At 44.5% G+C, this 27,069-nt stretch overlaps 1 protein-coding gene across 9 annotated transcripts in view; it reads left to right on the top strand.

The window, feature by feature from the left end:
* The first annotated feature begins 298 nt into the window (after positions 1 to 298).
* The window catches only part of LOC140429750 (adhesion G protein-coupled receptor L3-like), a 1,506,492-nt gene continuing 1,479,721 nt past the window's right edge, over positions 299 to 27,069 (top strand). For 2 of the 9 annotated variants that reach the window (XM_072517122.1, XM_072517119.1), the window contains exon 1: positions 311 to 1,027. The gene's annotated coding sequence lies outside the window, so the exon portion shown is untranslated. Of the gene's footprint in view, positions 1,028 to 1,648; positions 1,766 to 27,069 lie in introns of those variants that run through there. The other 7 variants (XM_072517120.1, XM_072517121.1, XM_072517114.1 and 4 more) reach the window with 7 other exon arrangements.

Genomic DNA, 27,069 nt, shown 5'->3' with positions numbered 1-27,069 from the left:
ATTAAAGAAGAGCAAAGAGATATAGATGCATTGAGTTAGAAGGGCTACTTGGAAAGATTAGCAGGATGATAGATTGTATCAATGCTGGATTTTCAGTATTCGTTCCGTAATGCAACCTGCCCGCCCGATCCACTGCCAGGATTTGTACTCTCCCTCTATTTTTTTGAAAGCACCAGAGCAAGGTTTAAATTGGTTTGTCATTTGGCGGAGCTCTGTTTATAAGGAAATATTTTACTTGTTCTTCGCGTGCTTATAAATATATACAGGGGGTGGGCGGGGAAGAGGGAATAAAGCGGGATAGAGTATTTGTGAGAGAAGATATGGGGAGAGAGAGGGAGGGGGAAGCGGGGAGAGCTTAGAGTAACAAGGACATGTTCCCTCATTTTTGTGTGGCTGCATAGAGAGGAGGCTGTGGAATTGCGTTCAGACATTCGCCGAGTCTGGAACAGGAAGATAAATAAGGGCTGGCAAAAAAAGAGGAAAAAAATAACTGAATACAAAAGAAAAGGAGACAAAGTGAACTGCGGCGCGGATTGCTCAGTGAAATGTGTGTGTGAGACAGACAGTGAAAAGAGTGTGAGAGTGCGCGACCAGCTGCAAAGTCTTCTCTATCTGCCTAACCTTCCGAAGGAAAAGTGCCCGGGACGGAGAGGGGGGACGAGGTGGTGTGGCAACCCTCTCACCCCGGTCGTGGAGTGAAGGAATGAGGACAGGGAGAGAGAGACTGGAGGAAAGCCTACATCTATCTCAATGGCAGCTTGCAAGGACATCTTCCTGCTGCGCCTTCCACTCCTGAAGAAGACTTGCTGCAGACAATAAACCACCGGCTTTTCTCAACTTGGACAATTCTCCTCGCCGAGGGAAAGGAAATCGGGAGCGGGAATGAAGCCAGGCTGTTATTTGGGGTTGCTTTGATGTTGCCTGTTCGGCGAATGGATGGGACCCTACGCTGCCGCCGGTTTCTGAATCCAGGTCCCTTATCCAGCAGGGCTCGCTTCCCACAAGGAGAAGTCCGCCTGGCTGTGTGGTAAGCAAAAAGACATTCACGTTTTCCACACTCACGCACTGTATATTGTGGAGCATCGCCATGCTTCCTATTCGCATACCGTTCCCACATCCACTCAATCGTTTCGCAAAGGTTCCTTTGAGATTTTTATTCCGCGATAATGGTTTTTGTTGTTGTAATGTTGATTGTGTGCATTCTTTGAGAAATGAATGAATGTTTTTCTAATTTCCACGATATTCCAGTAGCAATCGCCCGTATCTCTTTTCTGATTGATTTCTCCCCTGGATGGTGGATGTGTGATCTCCATGTACAAGCTGCAGAAATCACGTCCCTTCACAATGCTAGGAATACAAATGCAAAACCAAATGTTCGGTCTGCGAAAGTAGTTAGCCTTATTTACTGTATATTTTACTTTCAATATTTATTTTGGACGAGTGATGCCCCGCAGAAGCACTCAGTCCCGGAATGCTGTTTTTTATTAAAGGAGTGACGCTCACTAATAATGATAAAAGGATTTTTTTTAGCTCACATCCCTGGGTTAGTGGCAATTTATTCAGTTGGATTCTGGCACTCTCAGGAAAGGGATGGTTCGTGCTGGAATCAGCCACACAGTACGTGTGAGCCTGTGTGTTTTCCCTGAGTCCCATTTTATTCACCTAAACTGTTATTATGGTGATAGTGTTGAGTTGATCCCTGTGGAAGAATGCTGCAGCCGAGAACCCCCAGTACTGCGATCCAGATCACCATTCACTGCTGTTGGTAAAAATCTCAATTAATGTATATTTTCGGATTGATGCTGGATTGAACTCCAGTACAGTGTACATTCTAGATTTCCCAGTTGTTGAATTAGCTGTACACCCCACGATCTAATTACGTTGAAATGTATGGTCTTTTCGTCATGAATGAAGCATATATGTTCAAATGTGTGGGAGTCAAATTGAGACACTTGTATTTGTTACCTTCTTTGACAACATTGTTAGCCCATGACAGTGTAATGTGTTTTTAAAAAATAAGTAAAGCTAGTGGAGGCGGTTTGGGTAAGGTATTTACTTGCTCAGCAATTTTAGAGTATGTGTTATTCAGTGGAGGAACAGTATTGTCTTGGTAACTCTGCATTAAGCCTGTGAGAATAGTGAAGAGCCAGAGATTTTTTGATGTTCTGCTTGGCTGGGTAACCTGAATACTAAAAAGGATTCCATCAGCAGCTGACCCTGTTAGCAGTATTTCAATGGCACCCTGTTTTCTAAAGCAATTGCAAGGGTCTAAGGAAGGTAAAAAGGATCCTTGTGACTTGATCTGAATAGCTTCCACTGCCAGCAGGTTTTGAGTGGGGGTGAGAAGGTGTTTCCCCCCTTTGTAAAGGAAACTATCCACCATTACTGCAGCAGTAGCTGTCATACTATCGATTCTAATCAGTGGCAAATTTCACTTGTTTAAATTGAACTGTGGAAAGGATAGCTTATTTTGTTCAATAGGGTGATCAAATGGGTGTGCCATTTCTAACAAATCGTGCACTTGCATCAACATGAATTTCTCCTTTATGACTGAACTGCATTCATTTGGTCAGCACTGTAACTCCATCTATCCTTTAGGCGAGATACTGATTTGAAGAAGATGGAATGTCTGCATTGAGGTTTGTAAAATCTGTTTGGGGCAAACATAACTTCAACCAGGCCCGGTGTACAATTCAAAAAATTAGTCTGCAGTTGTGTGGTGGGCCTGACAAATTGCTGTAATTGCAATTGAAAATCAATGGCTACATATTGGAGAACTCTTATTGTAGAAAAAAACCCCATTTATTTTAATGCACAATGATAGAGTTTGTCAACTTGTGTTGCTTACAGATCTGCTCCGTCAAGTAGTAGAAATGTGCAGTATTAATATTGGCAAATACTTCTATCCAAAATATTCTTCTGAAGAAACCCATTTTTGTCTTTCCTCTTCTAGGAATGGGAGTAGACAATTTAGCCCATTAAGCCTGTTCTGCATTCTAGGAATAATCCATGCATAATTTAATGTGATTAAGGTTGCATTCTAAACTTTGATATCCACCTGTACAAATTCTAGATTTTGTTTAGAAATAATATACAAACAGAAACATTGACATCAAGTGCTTAAGCTAAACACAATTATGTCATATAGGGAAAATATTACTGAAGAGAAAAATGAATGTAATTATGGAGAAAGTGTGCGACTGGCTGAGTTGATCTTGCAGAACCAGTGTGGACTTAATGGATTGAATGGCCTCCTTCTCTGTAGTAACCGTTCTGCAATTCTAAGATAACGACATGATTAATATTTTGTAAACCTACAGCATTTTTAAAATTTGGCAAAACCAAAATTTTGTTAAAAGTACATTTTTTAATGCGGTTGGCGATTTGTTTCAGAGCTTGAGTGAACGTTTATTCAAAGGGACAAAGAACTGCAGTTTTTTTTACACTAGGAAGTAAAATATGCTACAGAAGCTATGTTTAAGTGTTGGGCCTTGTTCTCTTTTTCTGCAGGTGCTCTTCAATGACTTTAGTTCGGGAGTTTTTGTTTTCAACATCTCGCTGAACTTATACCCAACTTGTATGAAAGTAGAGTTAAATCTGGATGTGATTATGGCTTTAGTGTGATTTCTTGATTTAATATTTGTTATGATGCTTCTGGGAAATTGTAGTATCCTGGGCAATCTGGTTTCGCACCTCAGTCTGTTGTTTTAGTGGCTAGGTAACAATAATACTTTGGCTATTTTTGTAGTAAGTACTGAGAATGTATTTTATGCCAGGCCAGTATAGAGACCAGCCTAAAGTTTGTTTGAACCATTCCCAGCCACTTTCTAAATTATAACTCTAATCAAATGTGGCATATTTGTGTTTAGCTGCATATGTGAGATGTTAGCAACCGGTAATGCTATTTTTCTTCCCACTCAATTTATGAGCCCATTTGATGCTGTGGGTGAGTTTGACCTTGTTTTTTTTCTCACCCTAATGCATTGATTGGTGTGATCTCTCCCTAATCTACAATCCAGCAATTAGTATTTGGGTAAGAATATTGTAAACCTGTGGGAACTGGACTGGAATTGAATTGCAGTATAATTCAAAACTGGATTGTGTCTATGGGGTTTGCTTTTTGTTCACAGCTTGAGGATGTTCATTTTAAGTACTAAGCTGTCGATAGGTTCCTATGGTTTTTTTTATTTTTGGGAGGAAATGTAAGTGATGAATGGAAAGTTCCCCTTTTCAGCCATCCAGGGGATTAGATACTTTCCAACTCTCCAGAACTGAAAGAGAAGCAAATCACCAGCTTGTTTTTAATCTTAATGTGTTTGTCCTAGCTTCAATTGTTCCTTTTTTTCCTTAGCTTTCTGAATTTGTGTTGCAGAGCTGTTCCATTCCTAATCTGAATCCGTGTCTTTTTGCATTCATTTACTTGGTTTCAAATTGTTGGTGAGTGAATAGCTAATAAGTGAATTCCAAATGGCGACATTTTACTCTCCCTCCTGGTTTGAATATGGTGAACAGGCTGGATTTTTCTTTGCACCACTCCCATTAACCACACCTATCCCTGCCGGTTCCCTCACCACTAATGATTCTCTTTTGAAATATTCAAAATGTAGCTTGATCCAACTCAAAATATCTTCCATTGGGCAGGACTTTGATGTCTCGCTTCTGACAGGGCAGTCTTTAGTTGTAATGCTTCAGCATTAGCCAGTGGTGGCAGAAATTAACATTTTAAGTTCACTGTGTTCATATTTTAGAAAATAAGAATCAGTTGCCAAGTGCTGTAACGTTGCAATTCGGATACAGCCAGAGACAGTGCAGCTTCTTTTGACTAGTCATTCCAAACAGCTGCATAATGCCTATTCCAAACCTATTCCAAAAGGGGAACAAAAATCAACCTACTAAAATTCCCCAAACCCTAGTCTGTCACAGAAGATATTCATCATTAGAATATTTGCAAGATGAGTTCAATAAAATTCAGTTGAGATCGTTCCCAAATGATCTAATAACCATCTGCATGAAATACTAGTGATTTATGGATTTTTTTTGTGTTTTTGTGAAGTATCTGTGATATGTTACAGAAGAACATTTAATCATTCTGTGCAGTTTTGATGGAAAGAATAATACTTATTGCTAATATCTGATAAAGATTTCTAATAATGGCTGAATCATTGTAATAGTGATTTGGATTGGAAGGAAGAGGTTACTGGATTTTGTTTCTGTGTCACTTGTATATGGACATATTTGAAGTGCTGCTATGTTGCAATTCCTTCTGCCAACTTGGATCTGATGGAACATTGTGTCCCACTATTAGTTTAATGATTTGTCGTAACACCCCGAGGAATGTGTCAATTTAAGGTATTTTGCGAATCGATAAGCTTCAGATATTGCTTTGGTAAAATTGTTTTGTTTGCATATGAACAATTGAGAGTGAAATTAACATAAGTACTGTTTGGTCGACAAGTTGACTGTGGCCAAGGCTTGGCCATGCAGAAAACAACCAGCCCATGCTTGCAAAACTTAAGTGTCCACGAGTAGACGTGATTCCTTAGATAAAAGCAAATTACTGCGGATGCTTGAACCCGGAAAACAGAAAATGCTGAAAAATCTCAGCAGATCTGACAGCATCTGTGAACAAAGAACAAAGAAATGTACAGCACAGGAACAGGCCCTTCGGCCCTCCAAGCCCGTGCCGACCATACTGCCCGACTAAACTACAATCTTCTACACTTCCTGGGTCCGTATCCTTCTATTCCCATCCTATTCATATATTTGTCAAGATGCCCCTTAAATGTCCCTATCGTCCCTGTTTCCACTACCTCCTCCGGTAGTGAGTTCCAGGCACCCACTACCCTCTGCATAAAAAACTTGCCTCGTACATCTACTCTAAACCTTGCCCCTCTCACCTTAAACCTATGCCCCCTAGTAATTGACCCCTCTACCCTGGGGAAAAGCCTCTGACTATCCACTATCCACTGTGGAGAGAGAACAGCGAATGTTTTGGGTCTGGATGATTCTTCATCGGAGCATGATTCCTTTATTGGGCAGCACTTGTTGAACAATCCTGAATGTGCTAATAGCTACACTGACAACCAATTTAAGATAATCAGTTCAGCTCGTATTGTGATTCATGTACCCTTGCTAGAAGCGATATACATTCATTCACAGGGACCTGTTCTCTGAAAACAAAAGGAATATGTTCAAGTCTTGCGCCTTTTGTATTACCCTGAAGATGTTTTCCCCATGGCAATGCCATGGCCAATCAGAGTCAATTTGCCAACTAAGCATAGTTTGCAAATCCTGAGCATAAATTATTATTTTGAAGTTTAGCATTCTTGCATTTGTCCTGGTAAGTGCAAGACAAAAAGATTCAGGAACATGTCTCTCTTTTGGGCGATATTCAGCTTCTTTATTCATATTCCATATTCCTTCATTCCTTTTTCTTTCATCCATCTTTGTGTTAGCCTTGGCTCAGTTGGTAGCACTCCTTCATGAGTCAGAAGCTTGAGGATTCAAGCACCACTTCAGAGGTTTCAGCACAAAATCTAATTTTACAGTCCAGAGCAACAGCAAGGAAATGTTATGCTGTTGGAGGAACCTTCTTTTGGATGATGTGTCAAATTGAGGCCCCTCAAAGCTAGGTGTAAAAGATCTTCTGCCACTATTCAAGAAGAGTGGTGGTGTTCTCTCTTGTTTATCCCTCAATGAACATTAACAAACAGATTATTTGCTCATTTTCTATTGCAGTTTGTTGGACTTTGCTACGTGCAAATTGAGTCCTGTGGTTCCTATGTTTATATAGTTACGACACTTCAAAAGTACTTACTTGGCTTTAAGATGCTTTAGAACATTCTGACTTTTTGTTAAAGGAAAGGGAGGCAATCAAGGCTCGTTGGAGAGAATCTTTCGAAGAACTCTTTAATTGAGACTCTGTGTTCGACTTGAATACCTTCAACTCCATTTCTCAATGTCTCTTTCGGCTCAGTCTCAGCACTATCCTGGTCTGGAGCAAGGTTGAAAAAAATAGCGAACCATTGAATAACACCAATGCCCCTGAAAACTTTGTTGAAATTCTGAAACATGGTCGAGATACACTCCTGGTATGGTGAGACAACCCCACATCCCTCATCTTGGAAAAAGGACACAAGTCTGGGCTGCAGGGAAGCTGTGATGGGGAGAATATTCAAAAGGAGAGAAAAGTCTGACTGTGGGCTGTCCCAGAGAAGATCAATGCTAGAATTTTTCTCCCAGTGGCTGAGGTCCCTTTTCCATAGGTGCAGTGTGGTATTTATCCATCAAGAGACAGCACAAATGTGATATTCACTGTGTGGCAAATTCCATAAGACGGGGGAGCAGAATTAGGCCACTCGGCCCATCGACTCTGCTCCACCATTCAATCATGGCTGATATTTTTCTCATCCCCATTCTCCTGTCTTCTCCCCATAAACCCTGATCCCCTTATTAATCAAGAACCTATTTATCTCTGTCTTAAAGACACTCAGTGATTTGGCCTCCACAGCCTTCTGCGGCAAAGAGTTCCACAGATTCACCACCCTCTGGCTGAACAAATTCCTCCTCATCACATTGGGATGACATGGATTTTATGAGGTGGCTGTTAGGGAAGATCCCGAACTGGACACACATTGGCTGAAATTTGGCGGGGGGAGGAGCGATTTTAATCCGGATTTGGATAGGAGGATGGATCAGTTGTGTCACAGGTTGTTGAAGGTATCGGCGGTGGCAAGGCAACTGGGGGGCTTCATTGTCCGTATAGAGTGGTTAGACCCATGAAGGTTTGGGAGGCCAAGGGTGAAGGAATTTTTCTACTCCCTGCATGTGTACTCCCGGATTGATTTTTTTTTCGTGATTGACAAGGCGCTGTTGACAAGACGACAAGGGGTAGCCAATTTGGAATATTCGGCGATCGTGGTCACGCGCTGCACTGGGTGGATTTGCAGGTGGTTCAGGGAGAGGCCCAGTGGCCGCAATGGAGGTTGGATGTAGTCTTGTTGGCAGATGAGGGCATGTGCGAGAGGGCAGCCATCCATTGGTATGTGGAGTGGAATGACACTGGGAGGCACTTAAGGTGGTAGCCAGGGACAAATTTATCTCGATTCGGGTGCCTAAGGAGAGGGTGGAATGAGAGGAGAGAGAACGAGGCTGGTGAATGAAATTTTGAAGATGGATAGGAGTTATTTGGTTGCACCAGAGGAGAGGCAGAGGCTCCAGATGGAGTTTAACTTGGCCTCCATGGGGAAGGCGGTCGGGTAATTGCAGAGGAGCAGTGTGGGGAAAAGCGAGTAGGATGTTGGCACACCAACTGAGGAAGCGGGCAGCTACGAGGGAGATTGGTAGGATGAGGGATGAGCGAGGCAAGGTGGTGTCAGACCCAGAAGAAGTGAATGGGGCTTTGAGGCCTTCTACACAATGTTGTATGAGTCGGAGCCCCCACCTGGCGAGGAAGGCATGAGGCATTTCTTTGACAGGTTGGAGTTCCCAAGGGTAGAGGAGGAGAAGGTGCAGGGGTTAGGTGCCCCGATTGGGCTGAGGGAGGTAATGGACTCGTAAGCTCGATGCAGACAGGGAAGGTCCCAGGTTGGATGGATACCCAGCCGAGTTTTACAAGAAGTTTTGTGCGGAGCTTGGGTTCCTGCTAGTGGCAATGTATAATGAAGGGAGGGGGAGCTCCCCACCACCACATTGTTGCAGACGCCCATTTTGCTGAACTTAAAGGACCCGGAACAGTGTGGATGTGAGGTTGGTAGCAAAGGTGTTAGCTTCGTGGATAGAGGATTGTGTGCCAGGGGTGATGCGGGAGGACCAGACGGGGTTTGTGAAGGGGCGACAGCTGTCGGCAAATGTGCGCAGGTTGCTCAATGTTATTATGACTTGTATAGGACAAGTTTGGGGTACTTTGTGCTGCATGGGGGGACGAGGCAAGGGTGTCAGCCCCCCCTGTTGCTTTTTGCTTTTTGCTTTGGCGCTATAGCCGTTGGCAATGACACTCAGGGTGTCTAGGGATGGAGAGGGATTGAGCGAGGTGGGGTCGAGCATAGTCCCTTTGTATGCGGATGATCTTCAGTTATACATTTTGGACCCGGTGGGCAGCTTCGATAGGATCATGGAGATCCTGAGGGAATTTCGCTGTTTTTCGGGGTATAAATTGAACATGGGGTTCAATTTAATGGGCGAGGCGTTCTCTATTTAATGCTTGGAGTCAAAAGAGCAGTCATGGGGAGTTGCCGTTCCAGGTGATGGGGGCGAGTCTTTGGCATCTCGGGATTTGGGTGGCGTGGAGCTGGGCACAGCTGCATTAATTGAATTTGGCACAACTGGTGGAGGGAATGAAGGGTGGGAGGTGAGGGCCGGGACATGGAAGGAAGCTCTGCGGAGGATGAACACGTCCTCGTCATGCATGAGATTAAGTCCAGCTTAACGTGGTGCATAGGCCCCACATGACGGTTGCGAGGGTGAGCTGGTTCTTTGCAGGGATGGAGGATAGGTGTGCAGGGAGGTGGCGCGAATCACATCCACATCTTCTGGGCATGTCCAAAGCTGAGGGGGTTTTGGCAGGGGTTCTCGGATATTATGTTCGAGATTCTGGGATAGGGGTGGCCCCAGGTCTGGAGGTGGTGATATGCGTGTCGGAAGAGCTGGGAGTCTTGGTGGGGAGAGAGGCCGATGTATTGGCTTTTGCCTCCCTGATATGGATCCAGAGATAGATTTTGTTGAGCTGGCGGAACACTGAGTCGCCAAAAGTGGAGATGTGGGCGAGTGACCTGGCAGAATTCCTGCACTTGGAAAAGGTCATGTTCGCCTTATGGGGGGCGGAGGACAAGTTTCACCCGGAGGTAGAAGTCGTTTATCGATTTCTTCAAGGTGAATTAAGGTGTCAGCGGGGGGGGAGGAGGATATAAATGGTTTGTTTTATTGTTTGGGGGGGAGATAATGGGGGATCTAAGGGGGCGGGGAGCATTGTGAGCTTGGTAGCAGGTGTTGTTGTGGGCCTGTGTTCTTTGTTCCTGTGGATTTTTGGTTTTCTGATATTTCTTGTATATAAGCAAAATGCCTTTAATAAAAACATTTTAATGGATTTTGTGGCCCTGCCCACCATGGTCATGGGCTGGTCCTGCTGAAAGTCAGTGGACCTTTGGCTGGTCTGCCGCATCCCATGCAGTAGGTCCTGCCATGACAAGGTCAGAAAATCCTGGCCTGTGTCATTACACCAACTCCATTGTCCATTTTGTCGCTGTAATATTGTACCTCGCTGTTGTGGAGCTAATCTATAAAATAGACTGGAAACTGTTCAACCTACACTATTTTCAATCCAAAATCAAAACTTCTCCAACATTGGCCACTGAGCTTCAGCTTGTAGATACTGTTTGTGTGAATGCTCACTCAGAAACTGAGCTCCAAGTTAGTGTCAGCTCCTTCTCGGAATCATATGAAAAATGGACCTTTCACTAAACACCTGCAAAGTTAAGGCCCTCTTCAAACCAGCTCCCACAGCACAACAGCTGCCCGGTTGATTTTAGTTCAAGGGCAAGAACCTGGAAAGTGATGATCTTTTTCCATATCTTGGGAGCCTCCTCTCAATAAAGGAAGACATGGGCGATGAAATTTATCATCTCCTCCATTATGCCAGCTTCTTTAGCCAATTGAGGAAGAGTACTTGCGGACTAGGATATTAAACTTGACACCAAGGTTTTTGTTGACCAGGCAGCAGTTATTTGTGCACTCGTGTGTGTGTGTGTGTGTGTGTGTATGTGTTTGGAGACCTGGACGACTTAACAGTGGGCATCTTTAAAGCACTGGAGAAGTTCCACCAAATTTTTATAAGATGCTCCAAATCTGGTGGCAAGAAAAGTAGTCCAACAGCAGCACCCTCTCCCAAAACAACTTCCCAGCATTGAGATGAAAATCACTCCAAACTAGCTGTGCTGAGCAGGACATGTCGATTGCACGTCTGATACCAGATTCCTGAAGCAACTGCTCTACTCAGAAGTTGGTTGTGGAAGGAGACCCCCCAAGAGGATAGCTGAAACATCTCAGATCATCACTGAAGAGGGCAAACACCCCCGCTTACTAATGGGAGTCCCTGGTTTGTGACAAACCAAAATAGAAAAGGCTCATCTGAGAAGGCATTGAGCATACCAAGAGATTTCATTGGCGGGAGTGCAACAAGCTTCAAAAGTCCACCTACCTAACCCTTCAAGCACCATTTAATATATTTGAACCAAAGTCATCCTTGATCCCTAAGGACTGCCTAAGTGAAGAGAGATATAAAATACTTTCTTTTCAGCTATGTAATCTAAACTTTGACATTTTTTTCCTCAGCTGCTGGACCAACTCCAGGATTTGTTGCAGAGATTAATCTTTTTTGATGTTTGAAATTTAGGAATAAATGGAGGTCGAGTGTCTATAATTGTGGCATGTTTTCGAAGCCGAGATGGGTCATGAACATTAGAAACAAGCAGTGTCAGTGTACTGCTTGAAGTCTTTCTAGCACTTATTTCAGTAATCATTTTGGCTTTGGTTCGATTTTTAGCTAGAAACTTTAATTTACTGGATAATTTGATTGTGGCTAAATGTACCTCGTATTAACACCGTTACCTTATTGAGAGCATTGGCAGCTCATCTTTGGGCCCTGATGCCTGGAGCAATGTATATATTTTTTTCCCCTGTTCCTGTTTGTGGTTCATGGAAATGGGCAATGGAAATTTATTACAGCTCTTTGCCTCATCAAAATGGCTGGTCGTTGTTTGCTTAGATAAATACTGACTGCAAAACCTTCCAAAAGGTGAGCAGGCTTCTTATTTATTTCCAATGCACATGCAACTTGAAGAGCCCAAATTATAACCCTTCAAGGAATTTAAAATTGAACCGCCCACCATATTGCTGTAAATGTCAATTGTGTTGTTATTGCCTTGATGCATTTCTTATGAACAAGTGTTAGGGGTCTGGCCATAAGAATGTGTGTTATAATGCTCAGTACATTACTGTATAGCTTTTAAAGGTAAACTTAGGTGTAATTATGCGTTTCTAAACATTGTAGTACGAGTAAAATTGTTACCTTGGAGCACAATTTAACTGTTTTCTTACCTTAATTCTCCAGTTGACTTTAATTTTTTGTCGTCTAAATACAACACTTAAGCTGGGTCACACTTCTGTTTTTCTTTCATGAGTTGCATGCTCTCAGTAACTTATGTCCCCTCGACTGCCTAAATGCACATTTTCGAATGAATCTAGAATCACACTTCAGAAAGTGTGAGTCACTATTTGTTCACTAAGTTTGATTTTGGAGAATTGTCTTGCTGCAGATTGAAGCTTTTTTATTGTCTTCCTGTCCCAGATGACACCTGGATTAATCTAGGCTAAAATTGCAAGCACTAACTGAGGAAAGGGGGAGGCAGCTGTAAAGGTGGTGATATATCCTCACCCAACATCCCTTTTATACTTTATATTTACACAGATTGCGCAAATCCAAAAACGGTGTATAAGGAATTGAATACATGTTTGAAAGGGAAATATTTGCAGGGGAAAGAGCAGAGAAATTGATTAATTCTGTTAAATATTCAGCACAGGCACATGGCCTCCTATGTTGTAAAATTCAATGGAGTTATAAGGGACTTTCACTGCTGTTGATAGAAACAAATGTACAGGAAACAGTAAATCAGTGTGGAACCCCTTGTAATTGATATTGCCCATTGTCTTACTTATATTTAACAGTCTATATTTCCTTAGAAAATCTTAGTGCAATTAGCATCATAAATGAAAGTAATTGCCAGATTTTGGCGTGAAACTTATCCAAGGAAATGGTTAAAGCCTAAATTAGCTGTATTTTTTATCATTGGCTGTCGAGTCAGTTGAGAATTTGCTTATTCTTGCCTCACTGGGCTGCCACCTTTAGCCTTCTGTGCTTGTTGGGTTGGCTTCTTTGTGTATTTCAGGTACAAACTAAATTTAAACTTTTGAAAGCTGGAAAAATAATTAAATATTCAAAACATCTTTCATTTTTTGGGGACTGCAGAAGAAAGGAGGAATCCATTTGAGAATAAAGCTCTTTATTTTCTTTAAACTAGGGGGACTTTCAAGTGCAATAGAGTTTCCAAGAATTATCTACATGGGGGCACTTCACATAATATTCTACATGTGGACTTTGATTTTTGTCATTTTTTTGTTTTGTTGGCAATTTTTAACTGTTTTATTTTGTAGTTTTTGTGCCTGTCTCCTTTCTTGGAATGGAATGTTCCTTAATTGGCCATAGGTGCAGGTTCTGTCGGACTGCTGTCGGACTTATTTTTAAAGTGCATCTATTTTGTTAATAAAATCCTTTTGGTACAGCACAGACATTATGTCAGTTTATCAATGAAAAATTAATCCAAACACCTGTTAAAATAAGATGGCTATTACTTCATCTGAATCATAATGAAGCCAATCTGGTGATTAATACATACATGTTACTGTGCAAAGGTATTCACCAAAGGGTGAATCATAGAAAATAGGAGTAGGAGGAGGCCATTCAGCCCTTCAAGCGTTCTCTGCCATTCATTATGATCATAGTTGATCAACTCAATAGCCTGTTCCCACCTTGCTCCGATATCTTTCGATCTTTGTTCGCCCCAAGAGGTATATCTAATTCCTTCTCAAAACCATACAATACATTGGTTTTCACCAGGCTTGTTTGTGCCCAATATTTGAGTTTTAATCTTAGAGATGATTTAAACCAAACAAATATAAAATGTCTAGGTAATTGACCTTAAAGATTTGATAGTGTACGGTCAAACAAGTCAACTGCTGTACAAAAGTTACACAATGGGACTGCAAAATGGAGCATTATGAAACAATGAGTTAGCAATGAGCTCCAAATTGAAATTGTTTTTTTCACAATCCAAGCAGGCTGAATAGGAACATCAGACTTGAAGCAGGAGTAGGTTGTTTGGCCGTTCAAGCCTGCTCCGCCATATGATTAGATCATTGACTTGATTGTGATCTTGACTCCCTATCAAAAATCTATCTAACTCAGCCATGAATAAATTGAATTAACCAGCCTCCACTGATTTCTGCTAAATTTAAAATTCTCCTTATCTCTATTATAAAAATGGAGACCTATTGGAGTACCCAATTATTTTTTTCCAATTAAGGGGCAATTTAGCAGGGCCAATCCACCTATCCTGCACATTTTTTGTGGTTATGGGGTAAGACCCACGCAGACACGGGGAGAATGTCACAGTGACCCAGGTCTGGGATCAAACCCGGGTCCTCAGTGCCGTGAGCAGCATTGCTAACCATGGGCGGCACAGCGGTTAGCATTGCTGCCTCACGGCGCCACGATCCCAGGTTCGACCCCGGTTCTGGGTCACTGTCCATGTCGATTTTGCACATTCTCCCCGTGTTTGCGTGGGTTTCGCCCTCACAACCCAAAGATGCGCAAGGTAGGTGGATTGGCCACGCTAAATTGCAAAAAATGAATTGGGTACACTAAATGTATATATTTTTAAAAAAGCATTGCTAACCCCTGGGACACCATGCTGCCCCGGAGACCTATTATTCTTAAATGTTCCCTCTCGTTCTCGTCTCTCCAACCCTATCAAGTCTTTTCATGTTGATTATACGTTTCAGAAAGATCACCTGTAGTTCTTAACTCCAATGGGTATAAACCCAAACTTCTTCATAAGGTAAGCCCTTCGTCTCAAGAATAAGTCTCGTGAACTTTCTCTGAGCTGCTTGTCATATAACCTTTTTCAAATAACTGTTCACGATATTTCAGATGTGGTCTCATCAAGGCCCTGTACAGCTGCAGTAGAACGTCCCTACTTTTATACTCTACTCCCCTTCCAATAAACAATGCAACATTCTATTTTCCTTAATCACTTGTTATACTTGCATAATAACTTTTACTAATTCATATTACCAGGACTTCCAGATAACTCTCTATCACCCAGTTCTGCAATCTCTCTCTCTATTTAAATAGTATACTGCTTTTCTACTCTTCTTGCCAAAGTGTGCAAGTTCCCATTTACCCACATATGTCTCTCAGATTTTTGTCCATTCGCTTAACCTATCAATATCCCTTTGTTAGATTCTCTACCTTGACAACTTGCTTTCCTATGTACTTTGATGTATTCGTCATTTTTAGCTACCATATAGTCCCTTCATCGAAGACATTGATATATATCATGGACTAGATTCTCTGGTCCTACGGCGGCATGCCATTCTCTGGCAGCCGAATTAGCTATTTCCACGGCTTGTCAATGGGATTTCCCATGGAAGCCATCCCACGCTGCCTGGAAACCCATGGGCAGGGGTGCACTGCGACAGGAACAGAGAATCAACGGCTGGAGAATTCCGCCCTATAAATTCAAAGAACAAAGAAAAGTACGGCACAGGAACAGGCCCTTCGGCCCTCCAAGCCTGCGCCGACCATGCTGCCTGTCAAAACTGAAATCTTCTACACTTCCGAAGTCCGTATCCCTCTATTCCCATCCTGTTCATGTGTTTGTCAAGATGCCCCTTAAGCGTCACTATCGTCCCTGCTTCCACCACCTCCTCCGGCAGGGAGTTCCAGGCACCCACTATCCTCTGTGTAAAAGAACTTGCCTCGTACATCTCCTCTAAACCTTACCCCTCGCACCTTAAACCTATGCCCCCTAGTAATTGACCCCTCTACCCTGGGAAAAAGTCTCCGACTATCCACTCTGTCAATGCCGCTCATAATTTTGTAGACCTCTATCCGGTCGCCCCTCAACCTCCATCGTTCCAGTGAGAACAAACGGAGTTTATTCAACCTGTTATCATAGCTAATGCCCTCCATACCAGGCAACATCCTGGTAAATCTCTTCTGCACACTTCTCTAAAGCCCTCCTGGTAGTGTGGCGACCACAATTGAACATTATATTCCAAGTGTATAGTAAGGGGCTGCACCACCCACTCACATAACTGGTTAGCAGTTAAGTGTCAGTCACCTCAAGGTACTTTGATTTAAAAGCAGGTGAGGGGAGGGAGGGGGGGGGGTGGGGGGGGGGGGCGGTGATCCAAACGCAGGTGGGGGGGGGGGGGGCGGGGAGTACAGCACAGGAACAGGCCTTTCGGCCCTCCAAGCCTGCGCCGACCATGCTGCCCGTCAAATCTAAAATCTTCTACACTTCCGGGGTCCGTATCCCTGATCCCTGTGGCACTCTGCTAGTTGTAGCTTGCCAACCCAAAAAAGACCCATTTATTGTTACTCTGCTTCTTGTTAGCTAACCAATGTTTCATCCATGCTAATATGTTACCCCTGTACCATGTGGATGTACGTGTGTAGTTCAGACATACAAACGTACGAAATAGAAATGGGAGTGGGCTGTTCAGCACAAATTCTAAACACATAGGGGGCGCGGTTCTTCACTCCCGCGCCGGTTGGGAGAATCGCCTAGGCCGCCAAAACTTTCCGCAACGCCGGTCCGACGCCCTCCCGCGATTCTCCCAAGCAGCTGGAACGGCCCCGTCCAGTTCCACGGGCCGCAGGCCGGAGAATTGCCCGAGACACCCAAAATGGCGATTCTCCGGCACCCCTGCTATTCTCAGGCCCGGATGGGCCGAGCGGCCAGCCCAAAATGGTGGGTTCCCCCCGGCGCTGTCTACACCTGGTCGATGCCGTCGGGAACAGCGCGGGAACGCTGGGGGGGTGGGGGTGGGGGGATCCTGCACCGGGGGGTACCTCAAATGTGGGGTGGCCCTCGATCGGTGCCCACCGATCGTCGGGCCGTCCTCGCTGAAGGAGGACCTCCTTCCTTCCGCGGCCCCGCAAGATCCGTCCGCCATCTTCTTGTGGGGCGGACTCTGAGAGGACGGCAATCACGCATACGCGGGTTGGCGCCGGACAACCCGCGCATGCACGGGTGAAGTCAGTTATGCGGCGCCGGCCGCGTCATGTATGCAGCGCCGCCTGTACGCGGCGACAAGGCCTGGCGCGTGTAGATGACGCGGCACCGCTCCTAGCCCATCACCGGGCCCTGAATCGGTCGGGATAGGGGCCATTTCGCGCCGTCGTGAACCTCAACGGCGTTCACAATGGCGTGGGCACTTCGGCGCGGGAGTGGAGAATCCCGCCCATGAAGTTTGGCACAACATTAGACTGTAATTTCAAAAGAAACTTGAAATATGCAGCAACAGTTGCTGAGCAAAATAGATGTCAAAGCAATAAATTAATAATTTTAAAAACTGAGTAATTAATAAATATGACCGGAGAGTGAGTGTGTCTGCCTCTCTTCCAGTCTCTGGGTACTCACCCACACCTACTGTGTGTGTGTTGGCATGTGGGGGTGAGAGCGAGTATGAACCCTGAAATTAGGATAAATAACAACACCTCCACGATAGTCCTCAATATCGAGGCCACGCAAGGCTGCTTACTTAGCCCCCTTCTATGCTCCCTATACATATTACTGTGTGGCAAAATATGGCTCCAACTCCAATTACAAGTTTGCTGATGACACCACGGGAGTGGGCTGGATCTCGAGCAACGATGAGTCAGTACAGGAGGGAGATAGAGAACCAAGTGGTATGGTGTAATGATAGCAATCTCTCCCTCAACGTCAGCAAATCTTAAGGAGCTGGTCATTGACTTCAGGAAGCAAAGTACTGTACATAATACCCCTGTCTGCACCAATGGTGCCGAGGTGGAGATGGTTGACAGCTTCAAATTCCTAAGTCTACACATCACCAACAATCTGTCCTGGTCCACCCACATCGATGCTACGACCAAGAAAGCACAACAGTGTCTATACCTCCTCAGGAAACTAAGGAAATTCGGCATGTCCACATTGACTCTTATCAATTTTTCCGATGCATCCTATCTGGCTGCATCACAGCTTGGTATGGCGACTGCTCGGCCCAAGACGGTAAGAAACTACAGAGTCGCGAACACAGCCCAGTCCATAATGCGAACTCGCCTCCTATCCATTGACTCTGCCTACACCTCTCGCTCCCGCCCGGGTTATTCTCTCTTCCAACATCTTAAATCAGGAAGGAGATACAAACGTCTGAGAACATTCATTAACCGGTTCAAAAACCGCTTCTTTTCCGCTATTACCAGACTCCGGAATGACCCTGTTATGGACTGAACTGAGTTCTTCACTAATCATCTCTACTGAGTTGTATTACACTCCGTATGCTTCACCCGATGCCTGTGTCTGTCTATTTACATTGTGTATTTATCATATGTCCTATGTTTCTTCATGTATGGAATGATCTGTCTGGACTGTACGCAGAACAATACTTTTCACTTTACCTCGGTACACGTGACAATAAATCAAATCCATTCCAATCCAATCCATTGGGATCTCTTGCGCTCTCCTGTAACACCCACACAGATGCACACGCCCACAAGCCCCGTAGGCTTGCAGATTAAAACGCTGAGGAGAGGGTTCCAAGACTCTTTCTCCCTCCCTTGTCTAATGTTCCAGCGGCTGTTGCTATAACTACAGGCCCACCATGCCTGTAGATCTTTCAGTTGCCTTGTCAACACCCCCCCCCCCCCCCCCCCCAACTCAGCAGGCAGCCTCTTTCCCACTCTCTCCACCAAGTCTGAATGAAGCCATTCACCTTCACACTGTTTGCCGCACCTCAAATCACAGAATGTTTCTCTTCCACATTTAGTGAGCCTACCAGTAGCAAACGCAGATGAGACATGGCCTGTGATTTCAGGAGCAGTTCCTGCAGAATCTTTCACTTGCATTTACCTGTATTTCGAACACCGGCTTCATGGACCGGATATGACGGGCTCAATGTGGCATTGGATATCCCTGATTCGATAATGTATTGCTTTTCTATTCTCCCCGCCAAAGTGGATAAGTTCACATTGGATAAGTTCACATTTTCCCACATTGTATGTCCCACCTGTCAAATGTTTGCCCACTCAATTAACCTATATACACCCCTTTGCAGATTCCTTATGTGCTCTTCACAACTTACTCTCCTACCTATCTTTGTGTCATCAGCAAAGTTAGCAACTAAATGTTTGATCCCTTCATCCAAATCATTAGAAGAACTTGTAAATAGTTAAGGGCGCAACATTGAAGCTTGCAACAGTACACTCATTATAATCTTGCCAACACAAACATGACACATTTTTGCTTACTCTGTTTCCTAAGAGCTAACTAATCCTCTACCCATTCGAATATCTTACCGCTACACCATGAGCTCTTATTTTGTGCAATAACATTTCATGTGGAATGTTATGAGAAATCGAAGGGCACTACTTCCACAGGTTCCCCTTTATCTGCGTTGCTTGTTACTTTCTCAAAGGACTCTAATAAATAGTGTTGCTAACTTTTGGTTGGTTCAATTGGCTCTGTTTTATAACCTTTGCTCTCGAGTCGCCAGGTATCTTTATGATACCGCCACGAGGTTCAACTTCGAGTAATGATCAATAACTCAACACACCAATTAGTAAGATTCAAATCAAAGCACATTTATTATACACAGTAATCGCTACTCATGCACAAATTCTACATCTAAAGCTACTTCTACAACTAACAGGCCGATACTTAACATCGGACTGGCCCACCAGGTCAGGGGAACAAATGGCCTTTCATTTGGAATCTGAACTGCGGAATTCAAAGCCGGTATAGACTGGTAGCTAGGAGTGCCTATCTCGTAGCGAGCGTCGACTTGAGACTTACTTCAGGGATGTGGCAGCTTGGACCGTTCACTCTCAGGGGTTGCTTCGTGTTGCTGAGTGACCCGGTCAAGGAGAATGATTTGAACTTGGGGCTTAACTTTTATAGTCCCCAGGGGCTTCCTGCCTTTTGGGGCGGACCCTGTACCTGGTTCTAGGTGATTGGACTTCGTTCCAATCGCTTGGTTCGATTTCTCCAATACTGGAGCGGTTCCCTGATCGATGGGCGGTTTTGAGGTGTTCGTTAACCTCTTTTGTGTTGGCTCCTGCTGGCGCCGGGGAGTCTGGCTTAGTTTTGTGTGTCCCAAATGTTGCTATTGTTCCCGGGGATTGCTCATTAGTATGTAGATGGCTACTACATTATTATGCTGATGGTCGCTGGTATCGATGCTGTCTGGGATTTTGCAGAGTTAAATACACAGCAAACCTGCACCTGCTAGTTTCTGCCTGTGTTGGCTGAATTTCCCTTCAGCCTTTTGCCGTTCGCCATTTTAAATCGGGACTTGGCCAACTCGGGTGGCTACAATAGTCAAACATGGTTTCCCTTTCAACAAACCATGTTGACTGCATGATTGCATTGAGATTTTCTGTGTGCCGTTATAACCTCCTAAATAATAGATTTCAACATTTTTCCTATGATAGATATTGAGATAACTGGCCTGAAATTGCTGCTTTCTGTCCCCTTTTTTTAAATAGAAGAATCGCATTTGCTATTTTCCAATCTGATGGGACCGTTGCAGAATCTAGAGAATTTTAGAAAAGTAAAAAAAATACATCTAATATCTCAGCAGCCCTGGAATGAAGTGCATCATGATTTGGGGATTCAGTCAACAGCTTTAAACATTTTTTAATGAAAAGATTTTTATGAAAAGGCTTTTTGTTTAATTGTTGAAAATATATATAGCTCATAAGCTTGTTGTCATAGATGCTGAAGGATTACCATTGCAACATTTAGCTGCTTCGATGTAGCACACTGAGCTGAGCCTGAAAGCTGTGCTATTTGCAAGTGAACAGACAGAAAATTATCAATTCATTGTATGGCATCTCATCGGTGGTACAAAGCTTTATTAGCAACAGAGGGAGCTATTCTGACAAATCTTGGGGAAATCCTATCATTCTCTCAGCAGCTATAGAAGCTTCACTATGGCCTGCAGCTGAACCAGTTACATAATGCTTGGGTTGTGTTGCGGCCTGTTTACTGGGTTTTAGGAGTATAGTCCCTTTTGTCGTGGTGACTGATGTGCATGATTTGCTGCAACAGCAGGTCATTGTTTAACTTCATATCTATGAACTGGTTGTTAAAGCATTTCAAATAGTGCAAGTGGGCCAGAAGATTTTTATATATGAAAGCAGACCACAGACGTCCCAATGTTAATCTGCTTTTCTGACTCACCAGTATATCTGAATGGTGAAAATTTGTTGTCACGCAGTTTGAATAGAATTAATGTGTTCAATGTATAGGTACAGGACAGAGGAGCATGCTTTTGGGATTCAGTATGCACAACATCGACACAGGCTCATTAAGATATGTACACATGATCAACAAGTAACTCCTCACTATCTCAATAACGTTTCTTTGGAGATGTATTAAAAAAATAATTTTTTAACAGGCTGTTGTGTGAGAAGTTTCCCAAACTATTAGTTACAAACCATAATGGTTGCAAGAGAAAAAAAATGTTCTTTCAAGATGTTATACTCCAAACAAAGACTGTCCCTTTAATTTAAGGTAAAATGAAGGATGGTGTTGTGTCATGTGACCTGCTCTGAATTCTGCCTTGCTGCCTTGGTTGTAATGGGGACAAGAGGGGCCTAAGGCAAGAGACTTGCTCAGAAGGTGTAAGATATTCACATCTGTGGACAATGGCAAGAGTAGTTGTGCTGACTGGGTAGACAGTTAGTCCCAAGGGTGTGATTTAACCACTGCATTCCGCCTGGCGCCCATCTGGGCACGCTGGTTAAATAGCAGAAAGGTCAAAATGTTTGGCATCTAACCAGCCTGTTCCTGATGACGAGTTCCAGATCACGGCCAAAAAAGGCGCATCATTGCCACCAATTTGTATTCCTTTCCGTCTCATTAGCGAGATTAAAGTCTAATGTAATGCTTCCCGGGAATGAACCGGCTCGCCAGCGAGAAATTACGCGGGCGTCGTTTGGAACTCCTTTTTAAAAAGGTGAAGCTGTTTAGGGGAATTAAGGCGACGCGTAGCCATTTCCATTTTCTGGCATGCAGCTCCAGGACACTGGAGCTGCTGCCCAAGTGCTCAGCGCGGGGGGCATGGGGGAGAGGGGGGTGTCCTCAGGGGCCCACTTCCAGGACAGAACCCTGTTCTTGGTTCTATGGTGATGGTCACTTTAACTGCCTTTGACTATGACTTCACCACTGAAAGTGATTAATAAGGAATTGGTCTTGTTATAAAGAATGAAAGAACAAAGAACAATACAGCACAGGAACAGGCCCTTCGGCCCTCCAAGCCCGCAATGGCCCTGATACCAATCTTTGCCAAAACCCTCAGCACTTCCTTGTGCCGTATCCCTCTATACCCATCCTATCCATGTGTTTGTCAAGATACATTAAAGGCATTCAAAAGGCATCTGCTTCCACAACCTCCCCTGGCAACATGGCCAATCCACCTAACCTGCACATCTTTGGACTGTGGGAGGAAAGCGGAGCACCCGGAGAAAACCCACGTAGACACGTTAAGTGCAAACTCCACTCAGTCAGTCACCCTAGTCTGGAATTGAACCAGGGTCCCTGGAGTTGTGAGGCAGCAGTGCTAACCAGTATGCCACTGTGCCGCCCAAACCCAAAGGAAGTGTTGCCTTTTTTGACCTACTGTAAATAAGGTCGTCAGTAAGGTTGCCCTTCTTTCTTTGGATATCGGTATTATATTGCTCAGAGTCGCCAGGTCTCAAATGATACCACCACAAGGTTCAACCGGACATCGATCAAAGAGCCAAACACCAGTTAGTTAGTTCAAGGTCAAGGGTACTTTATTTACACACAATTAATCATGCAACATAAACACTACTAGTTAACTACATCTATCAACTATGACAACCTGTACTTGACTTCAGGCACCCGGCTTAGGTCAGAGGAACAGTGGCCGTTGTTCGAGTCTGGGTCTATCGGGTCTGTAGACTTAACTGCAGCTCAGCTGAGCTCGTCTGTCTGGTAGCGGGCGTTGAACTTGAACTTGCTTCTGGTGGTGCTGCACTTGGAAGTAGACGTTGCCGGAGCGCCAGGTCCAAGAGAGGCCTAACGCATGGTGGTCTCTTTATCCTTGGGGGTTTTCGCGCTCTTTTGGGTGGTCCTTCAGTTTGGACCGCACTCATTGGGTAATGCTTGATCACTGTGTTCGATTTGAACCAATAAAGGGGCGGATGCCTTGATGGCTGGGCGTGTCCTAAGCGGTCATTGACCCTATTGTTTACACTTCCAGGGTACAAGGAGTGGCGCCGAAATGTCTGGGATTGCATCGGTCCCTCAAATATCAGTCCTTTGTCTGACGGAGATGGGCCATCAAAATGCTAATCGGTTGGGGGTTACGATACAGTCTGGATTCTTCGCTCACCAATATACATTCAGGCTCTGAGCCTGCCTGAACCTTGCATTGTCCATTTGTCATGCTTTGCGACCGTCCATGATTTATTTTTATCTGTATTTAAGTTGAGCCATTCCTAAACCCTAGACACTACACTTCCACCTCCTCCAACCTAAGGGGTAGAGTGAATAACAGGTAAACTCTTTCTTTCTTTCTTCTTGTTTTATCTAGAGGGGATGGAAGGGAAGGCATTGTAATGTTCCTCCTGCAGAATGTTTGAAGTGAGGGACGCCGTCAGTGTCCCTGCTGATTTCACGTGTGGGAAGTGCACCCATCTCCAGCTCCTCCGAAACCGCGTTAGGGAACTGGAGCTGGAGCTGGATGAACTTCAGATCATTCAGGAGGCAGAGGTGGTCATAGATAGTAGTTTCAGGGATGTAGTTACTCCTAAGAATCAAGATAGATAGATGACGGTGAGAGGGGCTGGGAGGAAGCAGTCAGTGCAGGGATCCTCTGTGGTTGTTCCCCTCAGTAAAAAATATACCGCTTTGGATACTGTTCAGGGGGACGACCTACCAGAGGTAAGCCACGATGAACGGATCTCCCGCACTGAGTCCGTCCCTGTGGCTCAGAAGGTAAGGAGGGAGAGCAGGAAAGCAATAGTTATTGGGGACTCGATAGTTAGAGGGACAGATAGACGGTTCTGTGGCAACAAAAGAGACTCACGGATGGTATGTTGCCTCCCGGGTGCCAGGGCCCATGACGTCTCGGACCATGTTTTCAGAATCCTTAAGGGGGAGGGGGAACAGTCACAAGTCCGGAGAGTCAGGGGACAGAGTTGAATATGGTAGCCATCACAAAGGAGAAAGTGCTAGAGAAACTAAGAGGTCTAAAAATTGATAAATCTCCGGGCCCAGATGGGCTACATCCTAGAGTTCTAAAGGAGATAGCTGAAGAAATAGTGGAGGCGTTGGTGATGATGTTTCAAAAGTCACTGGAGTCAGGGAACGTACCAGAGGATTGGAAAATCGCTGTTGTAACCCCCCTGTTCAAGAAGGGAACAAGGAAAAAGATGGAAAATTATAGGCCAATTAGCCTAACCTCGGTTGTTGGCAAGATTCTAGAATCCATTGTTAAGGATGAGATTTCTAAATTCTTGGAAGTGCAGGGTCGGATTAGGACAAGTCAGCATGGATTTAGTAAGGGGAGGTCTTGCCTGACAAACCTGTTAGAGTTCTTTGAAGAGATAACAAATAGGTTAGACCAAGGAGAGCCAATGGATGTTATCTATCTTGACTTCCAAAAGGCCTTTGATAAGGTGCCTCAAGGGAGACTGCTGAGTAAAATAAGGGCCCATGGTATTCGAGGCAAGGTACTAACATGGATTGACGACTGGCTGTCAGGCAGAAGGCAGAGAGTTGGGATAAAAGGTTCTTTTTCGGAATGGCAACCGGTGATGAGTGGTGTCCCGCAGGGTTCAGTATTGGGGCCACAGCTGTTCTCTTTATATATTAACGATCTAGATGACGGGACTGAGGGCATTCTGGCTAAGTTTGCCGATGATACAAAGATAGGTGGAGGGGCAGGTAGTATGGAGGAGGTGGGGAGACTGCAGAAAGATTTAGACAGTTTAGGAGAGTGGTCCAAGAAATAGCTGATGAAATTCAACGTGGGCAAGTGCGAGGTCTTGCACTTTGGAAAAAAGAATAGAGGCATGGACTATTTTCTAAACGGTGACAAAATTCATAATGCTGAAGTGCAAAGGGACTTGGGAGTCCTAGTTCAGGATTCTCTAAAGGTAAACTTGCAGGTTGAGTCGGTAATTAAGAAAGCAAATGCAATGTTGTCATTCATCTCAAGAGGCTTGGAATATAAAAGCAGGGATGTACGTCTGAAGCTTTATAAAGCATTAGTTAGGCCCCATTTAGAATACTGTGAGCAATTTTGGGCCCCACACCTCAGGAAGGACATACTGGCACTGGAGCGGGTCCAGCGGAGATTCACACGGATGATCCCAGGAATGGTAGGCCTAACATACGATGAACGTCTGAGGATTCTGGGATTATATTCATTGGAGTTTAGGAGGTTGAGGGGAGATCTAATCGAAACTTACAAGACAATGAATGGCTTAGATAGGGTGGACGTAGGGAAGTTGTTTCCATTAGCAGGGGAGACTAGGACCCGGGGGCACAGACTTAGAATAAAAGGGAGTCACTTTAGAACAGAGATGAGGAGAAATTTCTTCAGCCAGAGAGTGGTGGGTCTGTGGAATTCATTGCCACAGATGGCGGTGGAGGCCGGGACGTTGAGTATCTTTAAGACAGAAGTTGATAAATTCTTGATTTCTCGAGGAATTAAGGGCTATGGAGAGAGAGCGGGTAAATGGAGTTGAAATCAGCCATGATTGAATGGTGGAGTGGACTCGATGGGCCGAATGGCCTTACTTCCACTCCCATGTCTTATGGTCTAAGTCGTGGTACACATTGGTACCAACGACATAGGTAAGAGAAGGGACGGGGATTTAAAACATGAATTTAGGGAGCTAGGGTGGAAGCTGAGAGCCAGGACAAACCATGTTGTCATCTCTGGTTTGTTGCCGGTGCCACGTGCTTGCGAGGTGAGGAACAGGGAGAGAGTGCAGATAAACACGTGGCTGCAGGGGTGGTGTAGGAGGGAGGGTTTCAGTTACGTGGATAATTGGAGCACATTCTGGGGAAGATGGGACCTGTACAGACAGGACGGTTTGCACCTGAACCAGAGGAGCACCAATATCCTGGGAGGGAAGTTTGCTACAGCTCTTCAGGGGAGTTTAAACTAATTTGTCAAGGGGATGGGAAAACGAGCTGTAGTCCAGAAGCCAGTGTTGAGAGTAGTGAGGTACTGAGGAGGGTATCAAGGTATCAGGAGTGTACCGGCAGACAGAAAGGTGGGTTGAAGTGTGTCTACTTCAATGCAAGGAGCATCCGGAACAAGGTAGGTGAACTTGGAGTGTGGATTAGTACTTTGGACTACGATGTTGTGGCCATTACGGAGACATGGTTAGAACAGGGACAGGAATGGTTGTTGGAAGTTCCGGGGTATAGATGTTTCAGTAAGAGTAGGGAAGGTGGTAAAAGAGGTGGAGGAGTAGCATTGTTAATCAAGGATAGTTTAACGGCTGCAGAAAGGCAGTTCGAAGGGGATCTGCCGACTGAGGTAATATGGGCCGAAGTTAGAAATAGGAAAGGAGCGGTCACGTTGTTAGGAGTTTTCTATAGGCCCCGAAATAGTAATTGAGATGTGGAGGAAGAAATTGCAAAACAGATTATGGATAGGTATGGAGGTCTCAGGGTAGTTGTCATGGGTGACTTTAACTTTCCAAATATTGATTGGAACCTCTATAGGTCGAATAGTTCGGATGGGGCAGTTTTTGTACAGTGTGTGCAGGAGGGTTTCCTGACACACTATGTGGATAGGCTGACAAGAGGGGGGGCCACATTGGATTTGATACTGGGTAATGAACCGGGCCAAGTGTTAGATTTGTTTGTGGCAGAGCACTTTGGAGATAGTGACCACAATTTGGTGTCTTTCACTGTTGCAATGGAGAGCCATACGGCAGGGCAAGGCTTATAATTCGGGGAGGGGTTATTATGATACGATTAGCAAGAATTAGGGAGCATACGATGGGAACAGAAACTGTCAGGGAAAGGCACAAATGAAAAGTGGAGCTTATTCAAGGAACAAATACTACGTGTCCTTGATAGGTGTGTCCCTGTCAGGCAGGGAGGAAATGACCGTGTGAGGGAACCATGGTTCACAAAAGAGGTTGAATGTCTTGTCAAGAGGAAAAAGGAAGTGTATGTAAGGATGAGAAAACAAGGTTCAGTTGGGTCGCTTGAG

Source organism: Scyliorhinus torazame, chromosome 9, assembly GCF_047496885.1.
Source record: "Scyliorhinus torazame isolate Kashiwa2021f chromosome 9, sScyTor2.1, whole genome shotgun sequence".
Taxonomy (NCBI): domain Eukaryota; kingdom Metazoa; phylum Chordata; class Chondrichthyes; order Carcharhiniformes; family Scyliorhinidae; genus Scyliorhinus; species Scyliorhinus torazame.
This window is presented reverse-complemented; position numbering and strand designations above follow the sequence as displayed.